The following is a 10,651-nucleotide window of genomic DNA, read 5'->3' as shown; positions in this document are numbered from 1 at the left end:
CACAGAACAGCGTTTGTGTTTGATGTTTGTTGTGTTTGATTGTCAAAGCGAAGTATTGAGAAACTAGAAAACAAATAATGGCATTGTATTCCAGATAATATTTACAACTATTTGCAACATCTTCCAACTAATTTTTAAGAAATAAATTCTTCAAAAGTTTTAAATAACTCAGGTGCAGAAATTCTTCGATTCATCCTCTACCTAGAGGAGAGTATACCAGCAATTTTGAAGCACCCATCAAAAACATATGCCGCGATGTCTGAATTTGGAGTCCCCGCAAAACTTATACGGCTATGCAAAAAGCCGCTGCTCAATACCAGCAGCGCCGTCTGAATTGAGAAAGACCCCTCAAGCCGTTTGATAACAAACGAGGTGACTCTCTATCGTGTGACTTCTTTAACCAGTTGTTGGAAAAGATCGTGCAAGCCGCAAAATTTAATCGCTCAGGCACATTTTTTTATAAGAGTGTACAACTACTGGCGTATGCCGACAATATTGGCTTCAACGGCTTTAACAACCAACCAAACTGTGTAAAGCTGCAAAGAGAATGTGTCTGGTAGTTAATGAAAACAAAAGTAAGTACCTTCTGTAATCAAACAAACCGTCGGCGCACTCGCGTATCGGCACCCACTTCACTATTGAAATTTATGATTTCGAGGTTGTTAGAGAGTTCCTTTGCCGCGAAAGCAACCCTAACATCGATAACAATGTTAGTCGTGAAATCCAACGTAGAATCTCTCTTGGCAACAAGTGCTACTTTGGACTAAGTAGGCAATTGAGTAGTAAATTCCGCTCTCGACGAAGAAAACTCATACTTTACAAGGCTCTCAACATGCCCGTCGTAACGTATGGCACAGAAGCTTGGACGATGACAACATCCGATGAGGCGTCCTTTGCAATGTTTGAGTAAAAGATTCTGCGAAAGATTTTTGAAACTTGGCACGTTGGCGACGACGAATATCGTAGGCGATGGAACAATGAGCTATATGAGCTTTGCGCCGACGTACGTCTACGTAGCGAATAAAGATACAGCACCTTCGTTGGCTGGACCATGTCGTCCGACTGGATGTCAGCGCTCCGGCTCTGAAAGTATTGGATGCGGTACCAGCTGGTGGAAGGGAAAAGAGGACGTATGAAGAAGAGGAAGGCCTCCTCTGCTCTTGGAAAGATCAGGTTAAGAAGGACTTGGCTTGACTTCGCGTGTCCAACTGGTGTCAGTTAGCACGAGAGAGTACGCTTCGTTAAACTCGTCCAAAGTCTCTTAAACGGTTATCACGCCAATCAAGAAGAAGAAGAATCAAAACTATCCCGAAAAGGTTTTGGCTATATTTTAAGTCTACATAGTAAGAAAGTTTTAAGTTTTCCTACCTCGATTTTCTAAGGCGACATCATCGCCAACTCTATCTCAGAAGCTCCTAATTTTTTGTTGGTTTTTCTCATGGTCGGTCAGCTCGATCATTATGAGTTTGCGGATGCTGGATATGCCAGTCTAATTGCAAAATGCTTAGAATTAACATTGGCTCTTTGGTTTTATCTGATGAAGACATTTTTTAAGGTTTTAAAAGGCTAAAATTCTCAATGCAAAGGGTTTTAGAAGGTCTGTCGATTATTTTGCTTCCAGAATTTGCATAGATGACTGGTAAATAACATTACTTAAGTCTATTTTCAGCGTGCATACAAAACTCCAAATTTTGAAGTCTATCGGTTCTCTTGTATGAATCGGCACCTTTCTGTTTTTTTATGTTTTTGTTTTTTTTTTGCGGTGAGGTTGGGCTAAAAATACCTTCGCATCATATAGTAACCGTCGCTACTACGTGTGTGGTGACTCCACTAAAAATTTCCCTCCTCTTCTCTTGGATTTTTCCCTCCACCCCGGCGCTGCTTCCGCATTGCTTCGAGGTAGAGGGCCAAGACGGTGTCCTAAGAAGGACACTTACCTACTCACCCTGCGTCCAAGGTCGCCTGTCTTGAGAAACCTATGCTTAATGCTCTTCAGCATAAGTTTCCATTTCACGCTTGTTTTTTTTTGGATAATATCCTCCACGAAATTTGGATCGGCACCTTAGCTCACAAACAATTGGATTGTACTTATAAATTAAATCCAAAGTTATGTCAAGAGTTCTTTACGCAGGATATTAAACATTTGTCAAAAAATCCACACGCGCGGGGCGAAATCTGTTGCAATCGATTGTCTCGATTTTATTCTCGTCTGTGGCCTGCTTCATTTGTACCTATGTGACATTTGTTCGCTTTATTTGCACTTTTTTCAATTTTGTTCTTCTTATTCGAGAAGGTAAATCTCTCTCTCGCATCCGCAGAGTTGCCTAGTTTTGGATATAAAAAAGCACTAAATTGCCCAATTAAAAAGAGGACAATCCCAAATTTTGTAGTCAGACCCGAAAAAGTAATGATTACAAAAAATTGTTTTTGCTAGTCAATTGCTTTATTTTACAAAATTAAAAACATAGCATTCAACCATCATGTTAATTAACCATCACGAAAATTAAAAAAAAAAAAATTTATAATTGTAAAAGTAATCGCTGTTTCTGTGGAGCCCGTTTCTCCAGAAGTCCCTTGCGGCGATCATCACAAGTCCTTGGAGATTCATCTAAAATCAATCGGACAACAGAAATTAGTTTTATTAATATATAATTTTGTACCCGATCGGAGCCTTGGTTTCAAAATTAACAATATGACGGTCTTAAGAAATATTTTTCAGATTTTCGAGCAAAAAGCAGACAATTAATTGTTTAAGAAAAATGGAATTTTTTGAGAAAAAACTCCATCGATCAGACACGAGTTTTTTATATTTTTTTCGCAAAAGCAGTATAAATTTTATTGAAATCTACCAAGTGGTTTTTAAGTTACAGTGATCATCAGTTCATTAGTTTGACTTCGATTGTATTTGGTGTCGTTATTTTCCGTCTTCTTATCGTCTCTTTTAAGAGTATTCTGCGTAGACCCCTTTTGGTTCTTCTTCGATTTAACCAATTGCCATTTTTCTGTGCTTGTTTGCTCATTCGTTGTAACCGGCGTATTCCTCAAGACTTCAACCCGGCTAGTTTTACTTCTTTTGGCTGAACTTGCGGCGGCGTGAACAATTGCCCTCTTTGGAGTGCAATCCGTGGTGCACTTGATCAGAGGTGATGTTTGTACCTTTGTCTTGAATAACAGGTTTCGCCTCATTCGTCCCTCTTGGTGCCTGGTTCATCGGGGTAAAGATAGATCTTCCTAGTTTTTTATGGAGATCCGTTATACTCGCTATCAGATCCCTCATTGGCTGATTGATGTTTCGCTTCGGAAGCTCCATCATTTCCGCTAACTCCTTGACTTTATCGCCGATTGCTTAGTGAATTTCTTCAGCCGTCATCGCCTTTACGAAACCGAAGTGCTGCATACACGGTGACGCCGATCTAGTCCTTCCCGTGTCTGATGGCGAGTACGTCAGCCTTGAACTCGTTTGGAAAGGGTTTTTAAGGAGGTCCCCGCAGCCATTATTGCCATCTGCAATAGCTGTTGTGATAACTCCAAAAGTTTTTGTCGGATTCACTTCAAATTTTCGCACAATATTTTCAAGCTATTATACTTTAATAAAATGCAAACGAAATCCAATTTTTTGAAAATTCTGAATACCCCTAACCCTTTAAAAAGTTCGTTATGATTTCTTCAGTAGCATCTGTTTTTTTTTTTTTTTTTGTTTTTACAATACTTACATTTCAATGGCTTTAATTCGTATTCAATAAATTCAGAGGCTTTTTAAAAAGGGTCCCTGTAGGAGAATCTTAATCTTAAAAAGTATGAAACGGTTTTAAATGTTAAAAAGAATTGAGAAAAGTAGATCCAATACTCTTCCATAACCTCAAAAAGATCAAAAAATGAGATTTTCATTTTCAAAACATCAAATTTTCTAAGAATCAAAAAATTTTCTATAGCACTAAAATCTTCGCAGAGTGACCTTTTCCAGCCTTTTCTGTTAATAATATAATAGAAATTATAAATTTAAAATTATTAAATAATTTTTCAACTAACGCTTTTGGTAGCTTCAAATTAAAAAAAGAAGCAAACACCAAACTCAAACATTTTTGCATTTTTGGTATAAAAAATCACTAAATTTATTGCGAAAAGCAAAGGGTTGGCAACACTACACAACTTGACTGGTCTGATGGCATGCAATCTCTAATGGGCGCAATCGTATTTCTATCATTTCTTGGTATTGACCTTCCTATGGCTTGGAGTTTTTTTCTTTAACCACTTTGGGGCGCTTTTTCCAATGAAAAGCATATTTTTACGTCACCACTGGCGTACATTTTTCGAACTTTATTCCATGTGAAATATTTTATGGCATATTCTCACTTACACTTCATGAAATACCTTAAATTGAGATAATAGCTCCAAATTTCTAAACTGATTGCAAGGAATCCTCTTTTCATATTTTACGGCGATTTATATTATTTTATGTGTGTTTTCCACACATTTTGCTGCACACACTCTGCAAAAGCGCTGCGAAGTGAACAACATTTTATGCATGTATGTGTGTGTTGTGTGCGCACTGCATATTTCATGGCACAACTGCACTTTGCATTTTATCAAATTTTCCGTCAGCTATTTTTGCATTTTTACATTCATAAATATTTGATACGTAATTCAGCTTAAAATGCTTGTGAAGACACGTAAGCTCAATTTATTATGGTTTCAAACGCTTTAAGCGATATTTAATTTCAAAAGAATGCATTTGCTTTCACCTACTCACAGCACATGGACAATAGTTTGAGCAATTTAAAGACTTTTCAAAAAATGTAAAGTCATTTAATATCAATTCTGCTTAATTTGCATTTAGGAAATATATTTTTGCTTTGATAGTCAAACTATAATACATTTTTGTTGTTGTACTTAAACGTCTTTAAACTTTAGGCATACAAGAAAAGAAGTCAAATGAATTAAATTGCATTAAATTGACTTTAAAGTGATGATGTTTCACAATATGTGCATGTAGTAGATTGTGAATGTCCTTAAAAGTATCTTAAAATAAATGCCATGAAATTATCTTTCAGATTTGATTGTGTTGCCAACTAAGTAATTGCGGATTTTTTTAGAAAATCAAAGACAATTTTTATATTTCTTTATAATATTGTTTTTTATTGAGAAATATCCGAATTTTTAAGTGAATTTTTTTATTTTTATTTTTTTTATATTGGGTAGTCGAAAAAGTCTTTTCGTATTTTGTCAATAGATGTTGTTGTAGTCATCTATTTCCAGTGTTACCAATAACATTGTGTTATATCATATCGTGATAGAAAGGTGACATTTTAAGCTTCATTTAACCAAAAAACAACTAAATTCGGAGAAGTTGAAACAAAGTTACAGCTGTTCAAAAATGAGTGAAAATAATGAAGAAATTCGCTATATTTTGAAATTTTTGTATAAAAAAGGGAAGAATGCTACTCAAGCCACCAATGAAATTTGTGAAGTTTACGGAGACGTTGCTGTATCAGTTCGAGTAGCACAACAAACGTTCGCTCGCTTCCGTTCTGAAAATTTCGATGTGAAAGATGCACCTCGCTCCGGTCGACCTATCGTTGAAAAAGTCGATGAAATTATGGAAAAGATTGACTAGGACCGTCACATAAGCTGCCATGACATCGCCAAGGCACTAAACATTCATCATCAAACGGTTTTGAACCATTTAAGAAAGGCTGGTTATAAAAAGAAGCTCGATGTTTGGGTACCACATGAATTGTCTGTGAAAAATTGTATGGACCGAATTAACATCTGCGATTCTTTGCTGAAACGAAACGAAATCGAACCATTTCTGAAGCGAATGGTAACAGGAGACGAATAGCGGATCAAATACGACAATTATGTGCGAAAAAGATCATGGTGCAAGGGTGGTGAAGCTCAACAAATGGTCGCAAAGCCAGGATTGACGCCTCGAAAGGTTATGCTGTGTTTGGTGGGATTGGAAAGGAATCATCCACTATGAGCTGCTCCAACCTGCTCGAACGATTGATTCTACACTTTACTGTCAACAACTGATGAGATTGAAGCAAGCAATCAAAAAAAAAAACGGCCAGAACTGATCAGCAGAAAGGACGTCGTCTTCCATCAGGACAACGCTAGGCCACACACATCTTTGATGACTCGGCAAAAACTGGGAGAGCTTGGCTGGGAAGTTTTGATGCATCCACCATACAGCCCTGACCTTGCACCATTGGACTACCATTTTTTTCGGTCAATGCAGAACTCCCTTAATGGAGTAGAGTTGGCTTCAAGAGAAGCCTGTGAAAATTACTTGTCGCAGTTTTTCGCCGAGAAGCCACAAAAGTTTTACACTGATGGAATAATGTCTCTAGAAGAAAAATGGCGAAAGGTGGTCAACCAAAATGGTACATATTTGGTTTAATAAAGTTCATTATAAATATAAAAAAAATTAGTTGAAGTTTGATTAGAAATACGAAAAGACTTTTTCGACTACCCAATATTTCCTGATACGATTTTACGATTGAAATTGAAATGAAATTTTATCATAATTTATGCCACTATGTCACATAAAAGAGCGTTTTGTAAACAGTTGATTGGTTGAAGCTGTGGGCAGCTGTGGTTTCATGAATGTTTCCAACCACAATCAGTGAGATTATAGAAGGAGCTCTGGTATTACTCAGCAATTGTGCCACGGACTTTGGTTTAAGTGTAAACCCGAGAAAAACTGAACTGATGCTATTCACCAAGAAAACGAAGGTACCAAACTTTATTCCCCCAAAACTAAACGCGTTATTCTCACGCTAACCCAACAGGCAAAATACCTAGGTGTTATCCTAGATCCCAAACTCAGCTGGAAGTCCAAAGTATTGTATAAAAAATGGGGTCTCCAAACAAAAGTATCCAATTGGTACCTACTACATAGCCATTGTAAGGCCAATACTAACATATGCGGCACGATTCTGATGGCCCGCAATAGAAAAGCAATACAACCAAACCAAGCTGAACAAGATACAAAGAACAGCGTGTATCTTAACTACAGGAGCGCTTAGCACCAGTCCTACTGAAGCGCTCAATGTACCAACTCATCTGCTACCATTAGATTTATACATTAATACAATCGCTACTTTCAGCGCGGTGAGACTCAGAGAGATAGGAAGCTGGACCACAAGGTCGTACGGTCACAGTAAGATCCTCCTACAGGGAATCTCGCTGCTCCAAAACAGATCAGACTACACAATCCCCGACCTCAACTTCAAGAAAGACTTTACAGTACATTTTCCACCGAGAGCCGAATGAAGCAAAGGGAAGGTGATTGGAAGATACGATATCGAAATCTATAACGATGGTTCTAAGATAAACTGTGGTGTGGGCGCTGGCTTCCATTCGGAGCCACTCAACCTATCTCAGTCAGTTCGCCTTCCTGACAACATATGCCAACGGGTTCCAGTCAGAACTTTTAAAGATCAGAGAAGCATGCAAATCCCTAGAGCTGTACAAGAAGTTGGTGGAAGAGTAGCTATCTTCTCAGACATTCAAGCAGCTATTAAGGCCTTTAACTCCAACTACATTTCATCCAAACTGGTCTTACAGTGTAGAGAGGAGCTGGAATTGCTTAGTCATTGGCTTGAAATCACTCTGATATGGGTTCCCGGTCATAGTAACATACGGGGTAATGAGATAGCGGATGAGCTAGCAAGAAAGGTTCGACACTAGACGTAGCAGAGGCGGTGGCAGTCTCCACCGCACTCAACAAAATAACAGCATCCATTGCTTCACACTATCATGCTTTAGCCGAAAGAAGATGGAAGCAAACAACTACATGCATTATAACAAAAAACACATGGCCGTCGTACAAAATCCAATGGACGAATTACCTATTAAGATGCTCTCGACCAAACATCTCATGCAACACTGCAACCCTTAGAGGTCGTTGGAAAGTAGGGGTGCTTGCAGCCAGACTCAACCTCCCCTTCAATCCCATCTGCAGAAGCTGTCAAGCGGAAGGGGCGAAGGAAAGTCTTTTCCATTATTTATGTGAATGTCCGGGGCTAGCTAGGGCACGACTCCGCTCTTTCGGTAAGCCTTTCCTACAACATTTCAAGAAGATCCAGACATCGAGATAAAGCATTTGCTGCTGGACTTGGGCCTCACTAAATGGATCTGAATAGGAACCAAAAACAAACAAAAAAAAACTCAAAAGACATCATCACACAAGACAGTGGTAGTAAAACGTTGCAGGCCACTAATTAGTAGAGATCGAATTTTTATGCAAATTGAATATTTTATTATGATGGGTTTCTACCTAGGTGCGAACTTCATGTGATGTTAAACAAAAATATGCGCTTGCATAAGAATCCGATGTCTACTAATTAGGATTATTTCAGTCAACAATGGGTTACATACGTCCAGAATTCTTAAAAAATCGCGTTTTCTTCTATAGATTATTAGTCTTCATAGCTTTAGGCGTATTTCTGTGGAAATCGATTGTAAAAACTCCTCATAGATACAAAGTTATGGTAGAAAATGTAACTTGAAACTTTAAACTCGTTTTTCTCGAAACTACTTTTTCCGGCACGGTCTGCATTACTCATATAGTTTTTAATATTTTTTGATGCAGGTTTTTTTAATATTCGAAAATGTTTTCTCTATAACCTGTGGAGCCGCATTTTTGATATTTTTAGTAAAAAATTTTATAATCATAATTAAAGTGTGACATTTATGACGTAAACGCATGCTTGTTTTTAAAATACCGTAAATTGCAAAAGCTTTCGAAATTCGAAAATCCGGCTCGACAGGCTATAACCACAACTTTACTTTACAAGAATATTTTTTTCTTTTTACAGATCCATCAACATTTCAAGGAGAAATGATGCAGGCTGTGGAGCAACTTTTTCATGGTACTTTGGGTCACGTGAATTTTTTTATACTAATTTTTTTATCAAGTTTAATAACTAATAAATAATGCGTAAAATTTTTTTATATTTATTTCTATTGTTACTCCTTCTAAAAACAGTTTTTCTTTTACCGCGTTTTTGGCGCTGCTGGACGTATGTAACCCCTTAAATATCGTCCAAATATTTCATAAACCAGTAGAGTATAAATTCAATAAAAGTATATCCTATCTTTGGGCGACAAAATGAGACTTGAGTGTCACAAGTTCCGCGTCGAACTTGGACTGAATGTGCATGTGAGTAAAAAGAACGGAATTTAAGTTACAAATAATGCAGCTCTATTCACGACAAAACGATTTAATTTTATAATCTTCCACTGAAAACTTGCATTAATTACAAAATTTCGTTATATTCTACATACAAAATAGAATTGAAATCGAGTTACAGGCTTTATTTATTTAAGTACAATTATTACGCATTTTAATAAGCAAATAAATAAACAAATAAATAAGTAAATAAAATAGATTTAAAGTGCTCTAAATTCCTCCTTAACTTTAACCTTTAAAATGCTTTCACATTCCTCACTCTTGAATTATATATCTACAAATAAAATTATTATTTTTGCTCACACGCATTTCCCCATCAATACCTTCAGTCTGCTTTATTCTCTTCCCTGATTCTCTGTTAATTTATGTACGAGCATTTCTTCCATCTCATTCTCTATCTAATCGTCTATGCTTAGTGGCCATTTAACTGACCTATCTGCATAATCGTAATCGCAATCACACACACACACACACACACACACACTAAAGTGTCTGCAAACGCTCATACGCACTAGAATAACGGCATTAATTATTATCAAATAACTGCATCGAAATGCATTGTGTCGTCCATTTACAATTATCCATTTAGCGACATTAAGGAGGTGTCAAAGCATTAGCCGGACATGAGCTGAGTAAGTAAGCAATTAGTTGTCCTAGTAACCAAAACTAAATAATGAGCGACTTAATTGCGGCTCAGCGTCGGCATAAGGCGGCAAATGAGCATGAGAGTGTGAGTGCGACGAGGATAGTGATAGTGATATTGAATAGACGCAGAGATTTGCTTAGCAGTAGGGCAAAGAGACGAAGAGCCCAAGTTGTAAAGAGAAGAAGAAGAAGGTAAACAGTAAACAGATGCCATTTGAGTATATCGTTCATTACTACGCCTTTCTGCACTTTATGTTTTGCTCTATTAAGATGTTGTTTTGACGTGATAACGTCTTATAATTCGATTTAACAGGCTGCACGCACGAAAAAATGTGTCGTTACCTTGCTCATTAGTGTTACCTTGCTCATATGTCGTTACCTTGCTCATATGTAGTTACCTTGCTCATTAGTGTTACCTTGCTCTTTAATGTTACCTTGCTCTTTAGTGTTACCTTGCTCATATGTAGTTACCTTGCTCATTGCCGTTACCTTGCTCATTTGTCGTTACCTTGCTCATTGCATTGAATGAACTGCAAGCGAAAGCACGGAACGAACGACAAAGCAAACAAAGCTCAAAGAGGCTCAAAAACTACTGGACCGATTTTAAAAATTCTTTCCCCATTCGAAAGCTACATCCTCCACGAGTAACATGGATTATATTTTATTTTGGAAATAGGGCTCGAGGTATAGGTCAAAACGTGGACCCGGGTAACCTTCGGATGTGTATGTACAATATGGGTATCAAATGGAAGCTGTTGGTGAATGCTTCAGTCCAGAGTATTTTTCATGCCGCGCCGTGACTAAAGTCTC

The sequence above is a fragment of the Anastrepha ludens genome, chromosome 6, assembly GCF_028408465.1.
Source record: "Anastrepha ludens isolate Willacy chromosome 6, idAnaLude1.1, whole genome shotgun sequence".
Classification (NCBI taxonomy): Eukaryota; Metazoa; Arthropoda; class Insecta; order Diptera; family Tephritidae; genus Anastrepha; species Anastrepha ludens.
The sequence above is the reverse complement of the archived record's forward strand: the minus strand, read 5'-3'. Positions refer to the sequence as shown.